General features: G+C 48.1%; 1 protein-coding gene across 4 annotated transcripts in view; it reads right to left on the bottom strand.

Annotated features, from left to right (window-relative positions):
* The window catches only part of ZFR2 (zinc finger RNA binding protein 2), a 2,121,586-nt gene that overhangs the window by 155,277 nt on the left and 1,950,200 nt on the right, over positions 1-16,109 (bottom strand). The window lies entirely within an intron of this gene.

The raw sequence follows: 16,109 nt of genomic DNA, 5'->3' as shown, positions 1-16,109 counted from the left end.
AACTTCAAGGAGGACCGATGCATAGGTTCAAATGGAGGCCCCATCAGTTTCGACAGTACGGCATTGATCACCGGAGGAGGGGGCAGGAGCCTTAACCTCAAGGAATGTCCTGAAGAGGCCCTTGAGGAACTCCTTAATGAGCCTGTACGACCACAGGGAGAGGTTGCCTAGGGCCAGGGTGTACTGGGATATGGTGGACAGGTGTACCTTAACAGATACAAGGACAAGGCCAGACTTGGCAAGCAGGAGCAGGTAAGGGAGAAGCTGTGGCGCTGTTACGCACAGCAGAGAAGTATTCGGTGATTGGCACCAAACTGTAAAGCGCTTCCACTTGTGTTTGTAGCCGGCCCGTGTAGATGGGACCCTGGCCCTGGCTACAATGTTCTTGCATTCCAAAGGCAGTGGTGTCCAAATTCTAGGGCTGCAGGAGCCAGGCCGTGAGGCTCAGAGACTATGGGTTGTGGTGCAGTATTGACCCTCCTCCTCTGCTGACCAGGTCTGGAAGGGGAGGCAGTTTGATGGCTGGTACCACCGACAGATGGAGCAGGTCTAAGTACTAGATCGAAAGTAATTAAGTTGTGAAGCACGGTTGTACCAGCTAGAGATTCCTGGTTGGGTATGTGGCAAATTACGCCGATTAACAACTCGGAAGAGATCAATAGTTTGCTGACTTGCTTGTTTATTGTGAACTTGATGCAAAGAAATAAGGGATCCTTCTATGGAACCAGTTGATAAAAGATAAACCGGAGATAACGTGATCAATGTTCCTCCAGAAATTCCAGAAAATCCTCTAAAGGTCATTTTCATCTGTTCCTCAAAGGATAATTTTGACAGTTCCTCAAAAGAGGATAGTTTTGATTCCTCAGAAAAATGATACATTTCCTCTACAGTGATACACCACTGTAATGAAGTGGCTCATCAGCCTGGAGCAATACAAAGTGGCAAATGTACATCAATTTGTTTCTGATGCGAAAACTTTGGCATACTGGCCACAGGATCAGCGTTCTGAGACTTCGAAGAGACTGACCTATCATTTTCAGTCCGGGACAACCGTTTGGACCATCCATCCAACCCAAAGGATTTTGCCCTAGTCATTAAAGTTCATACTCGGGGCCATCTATCCAACACAGAAGATTCCCTCTTACTTTATCTCTCCATTACCAATATTAGAGCAACAGAGGATGCACCTATGTTTTGATCAATTATGAAAATGTATGCCAAAGTTTTTGCATCACAAACAAATTGATGTACATTTGCCACTTTGTATTCCTTGTGATGAGGCACTTCCCTATAATGGTGAAACATGTGTAGAGGAAATGTATCATATTTTTGAGGAATCAAAAACTCTCCTCTTTTGAGGAACTGTTGGAAAATGATCCTTTGAGCAACAGAAGAAAATTACTTTAGAGGAATTGATGTAATTAAAAAATGTGTTTTGAGGAACAGTGATTAAACTATCACTTTATCTTTCTTTTCTTTTCGCAACTGGTTCCATAGAGAGACCCCCAATTTCTTTGCATCAAGTTCACAATAAACCATGAAGTTACCAAACTATCGATCTCGGAGTTGTTAATCTAAGTAATTTGACACAGACCCAACCAGGAATCTCTAGCTGGCACAGCAACCGCGCTCCACAACTAATTTACTTTACATTTGCTATTGGGCAGACACAATACTTGGGGCTGCATGCTTGCGACAGCAACACCCAAACAAGAATTGATTCTTTCGCCATAGGTTTGCAATATGCCTGCATTTGTCTAATTATCTAAGTACCAGATCTGCCGGGGCCACGCCGGTGCAATGAGGATCATCTTGCAGTGGCTATGTCTGAGTGTGTTGATCACTCATAGCAAAAGAGAAATCAGCAGCAATGCGTACAGGAAAAGGCCCTCCAAATGGAATGAGAAGGCATCCTCCTGACTCCTTGGATGAGGATACCTGCTGGCAAACTTCTGGCGTTGGTAGCTGTTGCAAAGAGGTTGATTTGAGGGAGACCCCACTCGTTGAAGAGATAAGACACTTGCTGGAGTTCCCATTCGTGGCATGACTGCAGCTACCTGCTGAGAGAGTCTGCAATGGTCTTTTGAACGCCTGCCAGATGAAATGGGAAGAAAAAATATCCATTGAGCAATGGCCATTGCCACAGATAGCACGTCCCGCCCTACTTCCTGATGTAAAACATGGTGGTGGTGTCCATGAAGACCCGCACCACCTTCCCCTGGAGCTGAGGCTGCAAAGACCTGATAACCCAGAAAAATGCGAGCACTTCTAGGATGTTGATGTGTTATTCCTTTTCTTTCAGCAGCCAGAGGCCTCTGGCATATGAATGTCCTGTGTTGGCTCCCCAATCCTCAGGAGAGGTATCGGTCATGACTGTATCCTGATACACAGGGATCTGAAAGGGAGCACCCTGTGAGAGACACTGGCAAATGGACCACCATTGCAGGGCCTGACGGAATGCCCGATTGAGGGCAATCTTGTTGTTCCACGTGTCAGTGACCTGCTCCCATCTTGCATCCAGAAACTATTGATGGGGTTTCATATGTGGTCTGCAAATGCAAAGAGGAACCAGATGGACCTGACTGTTGCAATGGAAGCTGTGAATAGCCGTTGGACCTTTGCCAGGATGACCTCCACCCTCTATTCCGAAGAAGCCACTGGACATAAGAGTGTGTTGATGCAGGATCCCAGGAATAGCATGTTCTGAGATGGCAATATGTAGGATTTCTGATAATTTATCGAGAATCTCAGGGAATTTAGGGTCTCAATGGACTCTGCGCTGGATTACCAGCGTGTGAGACCGGTATTAGATCAGCTAATCGTCTAGGTAAGGCTAGATGCAGATTCCCTTGCGACGCAGGTGCGCTGCACCAGAGCCAAACAGCTGGTGAACACACTCAGGCCAACTTCAGGTCGTAATGTGTTCCCGGAACGACAAAACACAGAAACTTCCAGTGTTTGCAATGAATGGGGATATGGAAGTAAGCATTCTCCAAGTTGAGGGTCACCAGGACATGTCCTTCCTCCAGCTGGTCGAGCACATGCTGCAACGTGACCATCCTGATTTTTTGGGACTTGAACGTGTTGAGGCATCGCAAGTCTAGAATGGGTTTCCACCCTCCTGACTTCTTTCTCACGAGAAAGCATCTGGAGTATGCTTCGGAGCCCCGGTATGCGTTGAGGGACTGGCTCTATTGCTCCTTTGCTTAGCATGACTTGAACTTCCTTTAGTTGCTGCGCTACGTGCTGTTCTTTTTCTGGGAATGGGAGGAAATGTGAAGGCATTTGTCCTAGAATTCCAGAGAGTGACCATCTTGAAGTGCACAGACCGACACTTGTATGGCGCCATAAGACGCACGTTGCAGCAACTTGGGTAACTCCTCTCACCTTGCCCACACCGGACAACTTTCCAAGGTACACCCAAGAGTCCAGGGCTCAAGCCCTGCCATCACCAAAAGCTGGCGATTTCAGCTGTGCACACACCTGTCTACAGCACTTCACCACCACGACTCATTCGAGGAACTGAAATTTGCACTCAAGAACACGCCAACTTCTTTCTGTCCACCTTCCCTCACCATGTGCAGAACAATCCCTGCCATCTTTAGGCATCAACGGCTCTCGCTCCACCGGTCTTCAGACCATCATTGTAGTAGGTATCAAACCTGCAACTTTCCACCATAGACTCAAAAACACCAGACCCAAGAATACCTGCAATATCAGACTTGATAAACCAGGCTCCTTTGCTTATATGAATGCCTGTGCTCCCTTTTGTGATGTAGTTGCGCCCAACTCTGCCAATATTTCTACTGCACCCTGCAAAACTCCCATTTGTGAGGTAGCAGTGACTAACCCTGCCAATATTGCTACTGTACCTTGCTCAAATGGTTTCTGTCCCATGCAATGCTCCCATTTGTGATGTGGTTGAGCCTAACTGTGCCTAACTCTGCTAATATTGCTACTGTACCCGGAAATGCTCCCAGTTGTGATGTAATTGGGTCTAACACTGCTAAAATGTATTTAACTTGTGCTAGCAATGTCTCTGCCACCAACCCGACTTCAAATGTAACTGACAACTATAACCATGCTAATGCCCATACCAGTCTGGCTCCCAATAGCACTGTTCCTAATGACCCTGCCTCATCTCACAAAGCCCTCTACTGCGACAATAATACTCCCATCTATCCTAAACATGGTGACAAGCGCACCAGAACCTCTACCTGCTGCACGCATCGCTGAGGCAGGCATTCTCAACCCCCCGGATCACTTATCAATCTAGCCTTGGTCAATACCCGCTCACTACCTGCCCATGCTCTTGACATGCATGACCTCCTGACTGTAGGAAATCTTGACGCCCTCGCCGTCACGGAATCCTGACTGCAGGCAGCATCATGCCCTGCCCTATCCCTTGCCATCCCATCAGGCTACACCATTTTCAAGAGGGATAGATTAAATTCCAGATGGGTGGAGTCGCCCTAATAGCAAAATACCACCTTTGCATTAGGCCACTGAACAACTTGCTCAAAAGAACTGCAACATCCTCTCTCAAAAACGGAGTACTCCGCCCCGTCCCCCCAACACCATCACTACGCATGTCGTCTACCGCCCACATGGCCCCGTCCTGACCTTTGAACAAGACTTACTTCACACATTAGGAAACAATATAAAGCCATCCTCAGAAGTGATTCTCCTGGGCAATCTAAACCTAGGCCTTAATGACCATGCTGAACTGCAAGCAACCTCTCTTGCAAACTCACTAACTGCCCTTGGCATCATTCAGCGCATCTGCAACCCCACTTACATTAAAGGGCGTTCCCTTGTTTGATTAGCTGATCTCAACTGCCACATCTTTATCCAGTTCAATGTTCCCTGCCTGTGGTTGTACCAACACATCATTGTTTTCATTATCCCACTTGGCCTGCAAGCCAAACCTCCCACCAGGCTGCTGCCGCCGTCTCTGGTTCGTCGCCGTCTCTGGCTCGCAGCTCCCGCAAGCTAACTAAAGACAGCCTCTTACCATTCCTCGATGCCCTCAAACAGAAGCTCCCTGATGCATCCGATCCCAAGACACTAGTTGATCTTATTAACAAAACACAAACCATGGCAATTGACACCATCGCCCCGCTAGCTCCTAAAAAAGCCCAACCTGCAGCTCATATCAACTCCCCTTTCGGAAACCACAACAAAAAAAAAAAGACTTGCGGAAACCTTTTGGAAGAAAACCCCCTCTGATGCCCTAAAACAGAGATTCATTAATCTATCCAAACAATACAAACGAGCTATTATCCAAGCCAGAGTCACTACCTTCAACACAAGAATAGTCAATGCTAAATCTGACACCACAGAACTATTTCCATCCTTAGGGAACTGTAAGCCCCTGCGCCCTACCCTCCACCCTTACCAAAGACTCAGGTTGGTGGGCAAGCATACAGAACGCTGCAAAACGATCGACATGCTTCACAAAGAAATACTCTCCAAACAAGCCAGCTTAAAGCACCGTGGCCTTGGTACCAAAGCCATCAACATTCCTACCTCGAACCTCACTGTTTCACTTCAGTAAACTCATTGAACAGGAAACCCGACATCCTAAAAAGCTTGAAACCCTCAATATGCAAAGGGGATGTTTGTCCGGCCCCTCTCATCAAAGACTGTGCTGAAGCATTGGCTCTGTTTATCACGGCATTCATCAACTCCTCCTCCTCGACAGGCACAGTACTGTCCATCCTCAAAGAAGCCTGGGTTCTACCCCTTCTAAAAAAGAAATCACTGGACCCTGCTCTACCCAACAATTACCGGCCAATCACCACAGTCCCCTCCGTACTAAAAATACTTGAAAGAGCAGTATCTGTACAAATTCAACCTAACCTAGAAGCAAACCACATCCTAGGAGTCCGTCAGTTGGGCTTCCGTCCACCTCACGTCATGGAGTAACCACTCCCAGAACTAAAAAACAGATTGACGAGATCAGGGTTGATGGAAAACCTGCCCTGTTTCTCCTCCTAGACCTTTCCGCTGTTTTTGACTTTGTTGACCATAATATACTCTGCCATCTACTCACCATTGCAGCAGCCTCACCCCCAGAAGCAGCGTCCTGGGTCGCTTCTTTCCTAGAAGGTAGAGCAATGAAAGTCTTCTCTAAAAATACCAGCACTGCTCCCTCCTCCATCTGTTGTGGAGTACCTCAAGGGGCACGCGTTTCCCTGACTCTATACACTATATTCACAAAGCCACTCTTCGATCTCCTGGACTCCCTAGACATAGCATACACTAACTATGACGATGACACACACATTCTACTCTCCCTCTCTGGCAATTACACCAACGGCACTGCCACACTGAGCTCAGCCTACACAACCATCCAAGCATGGATGGCGACCCATGGCCTCTGACTCAACAATGCAAAGACCAAACCTCTCCTCATCTGACCCCTATCCGTGCTAAAAAATCTTGACCCAAAACACTCAGCCTTGCACATTGATGGCACCATGATCTCAGTCTGACCAGAGGTCAAAACCTTAGGGGTCTACCTTGATGCAACACTCTACTTGACCCGTCAAGTAAATGCGATCTCCTCTGCGGCTTACTCAACCAAATTGCTAAACACTGCATACCCTTCCTCTCCACAGACAGCTGCCTAACGATTACACAAGCAATGGTGGGCGCTAGGTTGGACTACTGTAATGTACTCTTTGCTGGTATGTCTGTTCATAACATACAAAACCTTCAGACCATGCAAAATAGCGCCTTGCGTGCTGCCCTGAACATTCCTAGATTTGAACACATCTCAGCAGTCCAAAGAGCAGCACACTGGCTCCCTATCTGAAAAAGAATCACATTCAAGAAACTCCCAATAACAGATAGGTTTAGCTCCAAATCTGCCTCGCCCTACCTGGCACAAAGAATTGCTAAGAGCCACTTGTCCAGGCCTACCAGAACTCCATACACCCATAGACTTGCTCAAACCAACGTTAAACGCGCCAAAGCGAGAGGGACAGGTTTTCCAGTCATTGGTGCTAAATGGAATTCGCTGCCACATGCGCTAAGGGCAGAGGAATCCTTCTGGGTCTTCCGCAGAGCCCTCAAAACGTAGCTGTTTGCCCAAACCTTGCTCACCATGTCACTTGTCCCTTCAGGATCTGATGCTTTGTAAACTCTGTCTGTAACTGCCTGTGGACTTGATTATTCGTGCACACTGCCTCCGGGCCACTTGTAACTGGTTTACCTCTAACAGTGCCTAGATGCCTTTGGATTTGTGTGCGCTCCACAAATGAAAATAAATAAATGTATCAAGATATCGAGCACCCATTTGTTTGTGGAGATGTTGCGCTACTGGTTAAATTGAGATAACCGGCCTTGCACTGGTGTGCGTAAGTGAGGGCGCTGGCCCTGGGCAAGGTCAAGCTTGCTTTGGCGTATACGTTCTGGATGCTTGGGCGTGATGACGCTGGTTGCCACTTCTGCAAGCCTGGGAATGTACCCTATATGCCTCCTGGGTGGTTGAACAGGAGGGCTGGCAATAGGGTGAGGTGAACCCTTTGGAAGACTTCGAGACTTTTCCCTTTAGAGGAACGAAAGGATGGCCGCATCTGCTGGAGAGTGCCCTCTGAAAGTGCCGTCTCCGTGTCTGCTTTATGGCCTGCAGGATGTCGTTGACTGCCTTCCCGAAAATGTTGTCACCATCTAATGGCATGTCTACCACCTTTGTCTGCACATCCGTGTGGAGGTAGGTGGCTTTGAGCCAACATTGGCAGCGGAGGGCCACTCCGTTGCCGATCTGCCAAAATCCTGAATCCGCAATATCCAGGGAAATGGTAATGGCATGATCGGAGGCTACCTTTCCCTCGTGGAACAACGCTAGGGCCACAACCTTCTTGTCCTCCGGCAGGAAGTCGAGGATCGGTACCAGCTTATACCAAAGCTCTCTGTCATACCTCGAGAGAATGGCTAAGGCGTTGGCGGCATCAATAGCAGATACCGCGGTCGTGGTGATGCGCTTTCCTGTCACATCCAGCCTCTTATCCTCCTGATAAGTAGGAGCCATACAAGAGGAAGATGTGTTAGAGTATGTTTTTCTGCCGCAGCAGAGACCACTGAGTCTGGTGATGGTTAAGATCTGAGGCACTTCGGGGCTGTGTCCGGGACATGGTATTTCTTCACCAAACAATCCCTTTTTGTCTGGGTCATGCCAGAGGTCTTCATAACCAACAGGCCATCTTGCCAAATGTCATCCAGAAGGGGGACTGAAACAAATACCCCGGGTGTTCGAAAAGGAAACCTTCCCTTTTCTTCTCCTCAGGCATGAGGTTGAACAGCTTCGCTGCTATGAGATCACTGAATGAAAAAAACGATCTCATCTGGCGGCGAGTCCCTGGAGGGCACCTCGGCATCAGGAAGCTCCCCTTCTACAGGAACGTAGTCATCAAACTCATCAGTCCTCTGTGTTTCCTGGGCCGTGATACTTCCAGTGTCTATGTCTGTCTGGGCTGCTTCTACCACTACAGGAGGAAGAGCAACTGGCAATTGTCGATGGGTTGCCAGGGCTGCATGAGATGGTGTCAGATGGACTCGAGAAGGCATTTGAGTGCTCCTTGATGGAGCAGGTATGGCCGCTGCCAGCAGCAGCTGCTGGATTTCTAACACTAGCGTTTTGAGAGTGGTCAAAATGTCTACTGACATATCCCTTGGTGCTGCAGAAGCCTGTGCTGGTTCATGAAGCAAAGGGCTATGAAGCTAAATGGTGGGTGAGAGGGTTGAGCCCCTTGAGAGACACTGCCAAAATGGGATCAGGCTCTCCCCAACTGCCCTTTTGGTTGGAGTAAAAACCTTCTGGCAGGTCATCCTCAGAGGACTGTAGGAGTGAATTACTGGAACTGGGGAAGACACTCTAGGAGTCCCCAAGGGAGACAGGGTGAAGAGTGGTACACCCTTCCATCTCAAACCACCAATTCCTGCAGCCATCCACAGCCACAGGAAACAGTAGCCATGTCCCAGAAAAAATCCAAAGGCAAGGTGCCTGAACATAGACAGCGGAAGTCCAAATTCAGTGAGATAGAGCTTGAGGTCCTCACTTATGAGGTGGTTGCCCATTGTGAGGAACTATATGGCACCCGCCAAAGAAAAACATATGGCAGCGCAAGTCTGGTCACCCATCAGCCACAAGGTGACAGCCGTAGGCAAGGTGCCCTGGTATGGGGAGGACTGTAAGGGTCAGGGTGTGCAGCATCCTCTCACAACACTGACAGGAGGTGCTGGCCAGAGGAGGCGGCACCACAGAGCCCCTTGCTCTGACCCCATGGGAGAAGGCGAGCTGCATCCTCGATATGGAGGGGATTGAAGGAGTCGGTGGAGCCGAGGCCGGTGTCAACAGCCAAAAAGCAGGAGGTAAGTTTGTTCCCCCCCGGCCAATGCACAGGGCAAATAACCAACCAAAGAATGTGTCCCTTCGCTCAGATGGGCCCAATGGGCAGGGTTGGATGTCAGCAAATGACCACAAGTATACAACACACAATGCGTGTCATGCAAAATCAGTTTTAGGCATGGGTGAATCACCCAGTTGCCCGGGTGATACATCAGCCCCACAAACACGCCAGGGGGCGTAGAATAACATCATTCCCCTGTGACTGCATGAACAGTTCTCACTTCCCCCCCAGAAGCTCACTGTCTCCAGAGCTCTGGTCCTCTCTAGGCTGGACTATTGCAACAGCCTCTTTCCAAAATGTTCTTCCCTCTACTCTTCGACCTTTACAACTTATCCAGGACAGGACTGCAAGACTTGTACTTGACCTCAAGCCCAGGGATCGTACCTCTCCAGCTCTGAAATCTCTTCACTGGTTCCCTGTGCCTGCAAGGATCAACTTCAAGACCCTTTGCACTGCCCACAAGGCTTTCTAGGGCCTGGGACCGCTCTACCTCCAACCTTTTCTTCCAAACCATCTTGCTTCTTGAGCTCTCCGCTCAACCACCTCCAACTCTGTGAGGGTCAGTCGCTTCTCCAAGCAGAGAGTTGGGGGAAGATCCATCTCCTCGGCTGGGGCCTCCCTCTGGAATAGCCTCCCTGCCTCTCTCAAACTTGAGCAGAACTACCCCCAGTTCCAGAAGTAACCCAAGACCTTCCTTTTCGCTTCCGCTTTCTCTCTTCCTCTCCCCTGCTGATGCACCCACCTGCTCCGCGCACTGCTTGCCTGGTCACCCTCTCAACTGATGCCCAGGATCCTGCATGTCCAGTTTCCCTCGCACTGGCTTCAGGCTCCCCAGCACTTAAGGGTCTGTATCTGCAACCCCACAGACCCTTCTCTCTGCACCTAAGAGCCACCCGCTGCCCTCCTTTCTCCCTGCCACTTCTCCCCTTCTCTCTTCCCGCACTTGCGTGATCTGAATGACACAAGGCCTAGTAAGATCGTTATTTTGTCCTCCTTTGTTTCCCACTCCTTGTCTTGTCGCTTCTAGAAACACTTGTGTACAGGCGCGTTATAAATGCCATATCTTATCATATCATATCATGGGTGGTGTGTAAACTGTGCACGCAACCATGCAAATCAGCATGAATCTGCAATTGCAGCACCCATGTGTGCTGAAAAAGGTCAAGTGCCAAAGTGGACCCCCAGACCAACTGAGTAGACAAAGCCGTATGGCAACACAAGTGGAAAAGAGAACTTGCCCATGGACACCCTCAACAGCGACAATACCCACCTTGCTGTGCTAACATGCAATGTGTGGGATGTCCCTCAAACAATTAGCGTGACTAGCAAGCCAACGTGAAGGAATGCACAATGAATGACAGCATATCATTTGTCCTACTACAGGGTTGCAGCTGACTCAGGATGAGGTGGAGGAGGGTGAAGGCCCATCAACGTCCCAAGGCTGGGTGTCCAAGGGACGCCATGGGACACCAGGGTCCAGCATCACCACATCTGCAAGTGCCAGCGCAGGCACTGCATCCATTGCAACAGATGCCGACATAGCCACAGGGATTGCACCCATGGCAACTCCAACTGCTCCCCAACTGCTGGTAAATGTGGGCACGACAGGTGAGCCAACTGCTGGCAGGCATGCTGAAGGCACTGTGGTTCCACCCACCCGACAAGCCCACGAAGCCCTCACTTCACCTGGGCAGGACAGCCATAATCATGGGCAGCAGGGCCAGTCATCAGAGGATGACCCAGACATTAGGTTATCTGGTTTGCCTTGCTTCAGCACCAGTCCACCCCATAACCCCCAGCCCATTCCCCATGCCACACTGGACAACACACTCATGAGGATGTTTGAGGAAATGGAAGGCGCAAGATACACCTGGAAGCAATTGCAGACACACAGGACCTCCACCTCCAGGCCATCCGGAACTGTACCAAGGATGCTACACGCCGGATTGTGCAGGCCATGGAGTGTGACCGACGCCAGGCGGCTCCTACATCTGCCGCCTTGACTGTATATGGGCAGAGGCTGCGTGAACGGACCAAAGGCCTCTCAGCCTTTGCTGAGGCCATGCAGCAAAGCATGCAGTTGACAAGGCAGAACATCCGGGGGGCAGGGTCAGAACAATCCAATTCTGTCACCCTAACAGAGTGTTCGTTGCCAAGCACCCCAAGGCGCCGTTCACGGTGCATTCTTGCCCCAAAGGTGCTGGGGCACCAGTAAGGGGAAGAGGCCATGCAAGTGACTTGAAACTTGATGATAGGCACAAGGGTCTACTGGGGATGGTGTTTGGGGAGGGTGGGTTGGGGCTGGTGTTGGGTGTGTTGGGGATGGTGTTGCGTGGAGGGTGTGTTGGAGATGGTGGGTTGGTGGGAGGGAGTGTTGGGGATGGTGTTGTGGGGAGGGTGTGATGGGGATGGTGTTGTGGGGAGTCTGAAGAATCCTACGGGTCCCTCACTGAAACCCTCCCTAAAATCTCCTCCCAGGTGGCCAGGGAAAGGCAGACCCTTCTGTGAGAAACCTGAAGGTGTCTCACCCGCTAATCCCTGGAGATCTGTCATCCAGGTGGCCAGGACACGGCCATCACTATTTGATCCAGATCCTGGGGGTGGACCAGTGCGGGAGGATCACCTGGAGGGGGGGGTCCTCGGGGAGTGGAAGTGGAACGCCGATGGGTGTGACGCAGTCCCCCCTTCCCTATAAAACTCTTTCCCCATCCTACTCTGTAGGATATTCAGATGTTCTACCCCCGCCCCCTTTTCCAACACAAACACTTTCCTATACCATGACAGACAACAGACTTACACCTGAGCCATTTACCTGACTTGTCCCAACACAAGGGCAGAGTCAGGCAATTTACAATAACTATGCACACCTGACGGCTCTTTCCCTTCCCCACAGGGATAAAAGGCGGAGCACGAAAGCACACGTGGAGCAAGGCAGACCGCACAACGAGACAGCAATTCCAGGACGGCAGTTCAGGAGGAGGAGAAAGGCAGCGATAACCTTGCCCTTTTCGACCTAGACCCACAAAGCCTCTGTGAAAGGAATTATAAGGCCGGGAACAATAGCTAGCGTGTGGACTAACAGATGGCAATGGTGCACGGAGCCCTCCTACACTGATAACTAAGTCAGGGAGAGACGCTTGCTGCCGCGGTATTGCCTTAGACTCCAGAGACACGAAATACCAATCGGTTTATCACAAACGATGAGTCGGAGGTATAACCGATAGTAAACTAAACTGTGTTGAATAAAGGTTGCCGATGGCAGAGGTCAAAGTGGTCATACAAGGGTCAAGTAAAACCCCTTGTACAATCGAAAGTCTTTGATCCGTAACCAAGAGGAAAGCAAAGGGAAGTAAATCCTGCATTGATTTAAGCAAAGTGAACTGTGTACCTGAAAAGTGTGAATCCGGCTGAGGGATGCCTGCAAAACTGGGTTAAGTAGGATAACCCCATGAACATTGTGTTGACAAAAGTGAACCCGGGAGAGCAATGTCCACAGTGAAAGATTGTTGAAAAGAGACATTGAGACTCTGAATACAACAAGTGAAATATTCTGAGCAAAAGGCTGTAGTGAACCCAACCAAGGGAGGCCCACATTGCAAGAAGAATCAGAACCCGGTTGAGGGAGATCCAAGGGTGAAGAGAAATCCCCCAACGTGAAGATTTATTGAAGATACTTTTTGTTTGTTGTTTACGGTCTGCCAGGCCTTCTAAGGAAGAGACTTTTGAATGAAAAGAGACTTAGCCGCAGAAGATCCTGGTTTTGTTGCAAGGAACTATAACCTCGTGCTGGCGAGGCCCAGGAGTGTGCTGTGCTCAAGAGTTCTGCATTGTCCCGTGCTAAAAACGTGGGGAAGGAAGACTCCAGCCATACCATCCTGACTTATCATTTGGTAAACACTTCTTTCTTTTCTTGAGAACATTATCCCACACGATTTTGAAACTTAGTTGTAAGGATTGGCAATAGTTTTATTTTTTTAGTATAGGCCCTTTTCTTTTGACAAGACGACACCAGGACTGCCTTATTATCATTTGATGGTCGTAGCTTGCTCCCATCTTAGATTTAGATTTTTATTAGGCATTTTTCTCACCCATTATACAGTTTCATAAACAACCTTGAACTGTGATCACTTGTGACCGTCTTTACTGTTGCCACCGTGAGCTCCTTACACTTCCTGATCCTGACCTTGGGGGTGGTGTACTGCGGGAGTAGACATGGCCCAGGGTGGTGAAGAGATCCCGTGGGATGAGACACAGTATTTGTCCTCTGAAAGAAAGTGCCTTTTAGGATTGCCAAAACAGTTAAAGGCATATTGCCATTGTAACGTTCCTGACCACATATAAGGTCTGTGACCCAGGTTATAGGTTCTGTTAAATTCATCTTTACTGATAAAAAGTCTTACTGACAGAAAGATCTTTCAAGTTATCTCAGGATAAACACCCTGCTTACTCCCAATGGTATAATGCAAAAGGATCTAGAGAAAATGCCATACATCAAATGTCTTCCTCTGTAACGACCAATTCTGACAGTCCATCTTTTAATGAGTTTAAGGGAAGTAGATCTGCATTTAAAATTAAGTCAATTGTTGAAAGAAACACCTTTGGTGAAGGGGACCACAAGTCCCATAATCCCAGACGTACTGGGATGAGGAAGAGTGCTGAAGAGGGATGCTGCAGCAGTAGTCAGGCAATTAAGCCCAACAGCCGACACCTGAAGGGACCTGGGAGGCATAAAAGGCTCCCTCAGGTGCAGGCAATTGGAAGGATTTGAAGGAGCTGGAACTGTGACTGGAATGCGTGCTGTAGCAGTAGTAGCAGAAGGAAGGCACGAGGCTGGCAAACCAAGCAGGAGTTGGGAGAACAAGAGGGACGCCAGAATGTAGAGACAACATATTCTACCTGCTTGTTCCTAGAGGGTCCTGTTCCCCCAAACTCTGAAGTGCAGAGGTTGCGCAACAGAAGGTGTGCAGGAGAGCCATCTTTCCCCATGTGAGCCTGATTGCTGTGCAGCGAACGTGCTGGAGCCCGAGGCGTGGAGAAGTTGTGAAGTTGTCAGGAGGGAGAGGGGCCTCATGTACATGTGGCTGGACTGGAGACACCTTTACAGAGGAAGTGTGTGGGTCCTTACGAATCCAGAAGCAATAGAAGTTGTGGCAGAAGGTGTGAAGCAGTGCGACCCACAGAGCAAGTGTCAAAGCAGCCGGCGAGTGAAGTATGGCATTCTAAAACATTGCTGGCAACAATATCCAGTTACCTGTTAACTCGCGTAAGATTTAAAGCAAGTAGGAGTTGTTCGTTAAAGCTGAAATAACCGAACAATGCAAATGTAGCGCTCGCGTATAATGTGAAAGTCATTTTACTTGCGTGACACATTAAGAAGTAGTCGCCTGTGCCTAATTGTGATTTCTAAAGAAAGGCTGAACTCTATTCTTTACTTTAACATGGCATAACCTTCATATATAAGAAGTTAAAGTGTATTTATTACTGAAGAAGAGAACAACCATTGCCCAAGCCAAGAGTCTCCCATATTACCAGTGAAACCAGCCAGAAGAGGAAATCTAACCGTACTGTGAAGTTAATAACAGTTAATACGTTGAAGATACAAGTGTGCAAACATTACCTGCAGCTAAGAGAGTGGCACCAAGGCTTTTGGGTAATTACTTGGGCCGATACCTGGCTGAAAGGTTTAGGTAAAGTTGGGCAAGGGAAACTGGCTGTTCGTAAAGACTATTTTGAAGTTGACACAACCTGTAGTGCCAAAGACTGTGGAAGACAGAGAGAAGTGAGTCTTAAAGTCCAACCCAGGTTTTTATTCTGGGATACAGACAAGAGAGGCTAAAGGCTGCCATTCAGAGGAAGAGTGCCTTTTCTACTTCAATGATACAATCTTTATTCAGAAATGTAAATTCCCATAAAAAACAGACAATAAAAAAATGTAAATAAATGATACAACAATTAAAACCATTTAGATACAATCGGAAACTCACACAAATAAGCTAAAATCATGCATCAATATGTTCAAATTGTCTATGTAACAGGAGTGCCCGTTCAGTATACAAATATACATTATGGGCTGTCAACAGTTCTGGGGCTGACAATACAAATCTATGTTTATTTCGAAATTAGTTTATTGCAAACTTTTTTCATTGTTACCATCTTAACTAAAAGAGAAGTAAAACAAGATCTCTTAACATAATAATGAAAATTACTGTCTCCTTCAGTTTGCCATTTAATTGCAAAGCATATTGTATGGTCTTTTGGAGTTCCTCTGGTATAGGATTCGACATTTCCAGCCAAAATTGAAGTACTGCAAAGATAACTGTCTTTTCTTTGCCTAGTAGAATAGGGTACCAGCGATCTTCTGGTATAAGCACAGCCACTGTTTGTGAAAATGTTTGTGTGTATTTCGATCTGATTGAAGCTAAAGTTTTGCACTCCATGAGTAAATGATATAAAGTTTCAACTATTTCAGTCTCGAGGAAAATCAGCATTACATTACAGCATTTGTATAGCGCGCTGTGGACCCTTAGGCATAAAGGCGCAAACAGTTGAACATACACATAACACGTAACAGTTATTGCATCGCAGTAAAAGAGTAAAATAAAACTGAGAGGGTAGGGCAAGAATTGTATGTTAACCAAACAGATGGGTTTTTAGCTCTCTTTTAAATGCAGACAACGAGTTCAAGAGTCTTAA

This window comes from Ambystoma mexicanum, chromosome 1p, assembly GCF_040938575.1.
Source record: "Ambystoma mexicanum isolate Mex_15411 chromosome 1p, UKY_AmexF1_1, whole genome shotgun sequence".
Classification (NCBI taxonomy): Eukaryota; Metazoa; Chordata; class Amphibia; order Caudata; family Ambystomatidae; genus Ambystoma; species Ambystoma mexicanum.
Note: the sequence above shows the minus strand (reverse complement) of the source record. Positions and strands in the feature narration are given on the sequence as shown.